Source organism: Berghia stephanieae, chromosome 2, assembly GCF_034508935.2.
Source record: "Berghia stephanieae isolate SIO BIC M18660-M18661 chromosome 2, UCSD_Bste_1.3, whole genome shotgun sequence".
Lineage (NCBI taxonomy): Eukaryota > Metazoa > Mollusca > Gastropoda > Nudibranchia > Aeolidiidae > Berghia > Berghia stephanieae.
Window position 1 is genome coordinate 89,662,447 of NC_088361.1, and position 4,738 is coordinate 89,667,184.

The window sequence follows — 4,738 nt, forward strand, 5'->3', positions numbered from 1 at the left end:
AGTACACACAATCATACGTACAAACAAAAGGTCAAGTTGGTGCATGGGTGATTATAGTCTCAGGTTTGAGAGTTTTTGCCAAGATGAGGGTAATTTTAACCGAGCTATATTTGAAGGGCGAGTTTTCTTGCTAAATTTTTTAATACGTGTTTTTGTTTGTTTGTTTGTTTTGTTTTTTTGTTGTTGGTTTTTTTTTTGGGGGGTGGGGGATTGTTTGTTTGTTTTTAAAGAAGAATAGGTAATGTCAACATACAATTGTCTCACTGATAACTAAAGACTTATGGGCTAGATCGACCTGCACTTTTTGTAGGTCTGATAACCCATTTCATTATGGGCTCACTATTGTAAGAGAAATCTTTTAAAAATGACGCAAAATATTGTCCATTATAATAATGTTAAACTAGGCCCATAAGTGGGTTCGGATACCAGACCTGCATATATGTATACGTCGGGCTAACTGTAAAGGTGAATTGCTGATCATATCAACTATTCCCTTTTGCCTTGTTCTTTTTTTTTTTTAATTTAGAGCGTGAGATATACAATATCTCAAAAGAAGATAAAGACATATAATTGATATTACATTCATTGGGTGACATTTCAAGTCCTGCTCTTGGCGGTGAAAAGTTGAGTCCTTAGAAAAGCCTCTTTACTAACATAACTCTCACCGAACTCGGGTGTAAAATGAGTACCTGATCATTAACAATGATCTTGTATTGCAAACATTGAATTTCAAATACCATATTTATCTTATTGATGTTTTATGTGTTTTGTACCATTCTCTTTTCTCTAGGAGCTGGTATTATGACCCAAAAGTGTCGGAAACACCCTTAAACTTTTTGAATCTAATTATATAGATGGAGAAAAGAGAGAAAGAGAAAGGGGAGGAAGATAAGTTGAAAGAAAGAAAAAAAGAAAGAAAGAGAGAAAAAAAGAGAGGGAGAGAGAGAGAGAGAGAAAGAGAGAGAGAGAGAGAGAGAAAGAGAAAGAGAATGGGGGGGGGGTATAAATGTTTTTAAAAAACAAAACCAAACCAAAACGAAACAAAAACAAAAACAAAAACAAACAAGAAAAACAACAAAAACAAATAAACAAAACACACACAAACTATAACATTAGGCCACGTTCTATATAACTGATCTGGCAACGAAAAAAGTTCTAGCTTTTCCGATATTATTGTTATTGTTTTGAGAGTTTGCGGCGCTCTCTGTCGCGGGATTCGCATTCAATCGAAGAAAACGGAACGGGCCATTTATTGAAACGGCAAATTGGAGGGTGGGCAGGTGCCAAGTCTTTCATTTAGTCGTATTGAGACAGTTAAATCATTGAAATGTGACATCAATACGAAGCGATATAGGTATATATCAATCATATTAGTACAATCTGCGGAGTACTTCGTGTTTGATTTCTTGTGGAGTGGTGTGTTTTGTCAATGTTGTCTCTCCTGTTGTTTCATAGTGTGGAAAATGGATATTTTTCTTGTACGAAAAATGACTTTTGGAATATTGGAATGTTGAAGAATTATATTGTGCTTTAATAGGTAGGTGGATGCATTGCATCATCATCATCATCATCATCATCATCATCATCATCATCATCATCATCATCATCATCATCATCATCATCATCATCAACTTCATCGTCGTTGTCGTCAACGTCGTGTCATCGTCATCATTACCATCATCATCGTCGTCGTCGTTGTCGTCATCATCGTTATCCTCGTCTTTCTCCTTCTCTCCTATTTTTGTCGCACGTCTTTGGACATTTTATTCTTGGCTTATACCTAAGATTTCTGAAGACTCATTACATGTGTCCATTGAGGAGAATGAATTTAGTTTTATAATCCCCTCTGAACACTAAAAATTCCCTAATAATTTTTATTTTTAAAATTTTAAACTCAACTTTCCTCCTTTAATCCATTTCATACTGACTCTCTAGGTCACATAATATTTGTAACCATTTATTTGCGCGAAGTTTTCAAATAAACATTAAGACGATTACATTAGCAATAACCAAGCGATAGCTTCTGTGTCCCATAAATCCATTTCTATTACTATTAGAAAAAGCAAACAACAGCAACAACAACAAAAGAAAAAAAATAAACAACAAAACAAAACAAACTCCCCCCCCCTCCCCTTTTTTATATTGAGATTTATTATAGCAGCATATCCACTAAACGTGCTCAAAGCATTTAACAAGGTGTCCCTAACCAACGACAACACTGAACAATTAGGACAAGACACGAGTTAAGTAATATTACAACTTTTTTCAGACTGAGACAACGCTGTTAACGGCCATTTACACCCGAGTATGGTGAGAGAATGTGAGTTTAAAGCCTTTTTCAAGTACTCAACTATGCGTTTCTCAAAGCGGGACTCGAATCAATGATCTACCAATCCGAAGGCGAGTGTCATTCCTAACAGGCGTCATGTCTCGTCATACACGTTAAGTGCCTTTGTTAGCTAGGAACTCTTGTAACTATCTTTGAGCACGTTTAATGGATATTGCGGTTTATAAATGCTCTAGGTTTTTTTTTGTATATTATGTCCGAAATTCAAATCGCACGAGTTAAAAAAAAAAGAATTTTACATTCCGTATTGCTCTGATTGTTTATCAAGTGACCCTCAGAATGGTATGATATAGATACCGTGAAACTTTGTTGAATTTTATGGGCTTTTTAGTGGCTGCGACGTATACATATTTGCAGGTTGGTGACCCAAATTGTTATGGGCTCATTGTTGTAATGGAAATCCTCTTAAACAATCGCAAAATATTGTCCATTAAAGCAATGTTATACCAAGCCCATAATTGCTTTCGGTTATCAGACCTGCTAAGTGCACGTCAATTGAGGGGGTGAGTATAAATTCTTAAATTTCAAGAAACTAAATTTAATATTTTTGATAATTTCAGTATTAGATTTACTTCTAGCTAAACTTGGTTTTTACTTCTGATACCTTGTAATTCACTCTAGTGATGCTCATTGAATGTGATCTGACTTAAGATTATTTACGATAAAACAGACGAGATTTGCTTTATTTGGCCATCTCTACAAAAACACAAAACAGGAAGTAGGGAGACGGAAATACTATTAATAACAATAAGCAGTGTTTCTATACATCCAAGTCGTATATGAAGAGTAATGGTTCAGTATCATTATATCTAAAACACGTCATAATATTATCATGGCACGTATGTTTTCCAACGCAAAGTAATACCGTTTTGAGACAATGTGTCACGGTTAAGAAACCTGAATAATTAAGAAATCTGTGGTTTACTACTACTACTACTACTACTACTACTACTACTACTACTACTACTACTACTACTACTACTACTACTAATATTACTACTACTACTACTACTACTACTGCTACTACTACTACTACTACTACTACTACTACTACTACTACTACTACTACTACTACTACTACTACTACCTATTTACTACTACTACTACTACTACTACTACTACTACTACTACTACTACTACTACTACTACTATTACTACTACTACTACTACTACTACTACTACTACTACTACTACTACTACTACTACTACTCCTACTACTACTAACACTACTACTCCATCGATACATCAAAGACCGTGGTGCTATTGTCATGTGCGTAGCTCTCCAATTGGAAGTATTGATATATTATTATTTCTTATCTACCTTATCAATCCGATACCGGCAATTCTCACCCACTTTCTAATTTATTGACCCTTTATGTAGAGCTTGAACAAACATTGAAACTTCCAACTTGGAAATTTGACAAGGTGTGCATGAATGGACAAAGACGGAGAACAAAGCTGATAAAATACTCATAAAGAAAAAAATAATCCATTTATTTAAGCTCATCGACAGGGGTTCAACTCGCAGACCTCCGATTGTTGGACAGCTGCGCTATTATGTAAGTAAACAAGTAAACAAGTAAAATGATAAAACATCATGTGTTATGCCAGGAGATCGGCCCAGCGATCAATAGGTCTCAGGTTTGATCTGCATAAGCCAAGGGCTGATCTAAAATATTTATGTCTTGGGGGGGGGGGGGGGGTCCCCGTAGCTCAGTTGATAGAGCATTCGCTTCTCAAGCAAATGGCCCGAAATCGATCCCAGGTAAAGCCGAGATTTTTTTTCTTTTTGACCCCCACATCTGTTCTGTCCTGTTCAAGTAATTCGGTACCTGGGCCTGGTCAATTTTGCGGAAAATACTTTGCGATAAACTAACGTCCTGTCCAAAGGGTAGCATGCAATTGCTATTCCTTGTTACAGAAACCAGGATAGACTCCTCCATATGGGCTGTGTGACTCTGAAGGATTGCTTTTCTTATATTATAACTGAAAACCCTTGGCTGTCAGGTACGGCGTTGATAACAACAACCTTTTTATTGTTTTGTTAAATGATGCTTGCTACCAAGGATGGCTTTCTATCCTTGTGTGATCAATATTCCTATGCCACGATACAAAGCCATTCTTTTATATCAACCCACCAAACTCTGTCTCTGTGTTTTTAGTTTTCTTTTGTTTTAAATGAAAGCTGTCTAAAACAAGAGACACTAATAAGGAAAAACAGCCCGAGTTTGTGAAATATTCATATTAATAGGTTTTATGGGATCGAATTCAATTGGATTGTAAAACCAACCCTTTTAGGACTTACCCAAGCTTATGCATTGCGATATAATCAATCGAAATAAAAACAAAAACTTGAGTTTTTATATAGAGCAATTTACACGGAACGTGCTC

General features: G+C 35.8%; 1 protein-coding gene across 1 annotated transcript in view; it reads left to right on the forward strand.

Annotated features, from left to right (window-relative positions):
- The first annotated feature begins 1,235 nt into the window (after positions 1-1,235).
- Positions 1,236-4,738, forward strand: part of LOC144965790 (uncharacterized) — a 39,776-nt gene continuing 36,273 nt past the window's right edge. The window contains exon 1 of the mRNA XM_078901507.1: positions 1,236-1,537. The gene's annotated coding sequence lies outside the window, so the exon portion shown is untranslated. The remainder of the gene's footprint in view (positions 1,538-4,738) is intronic.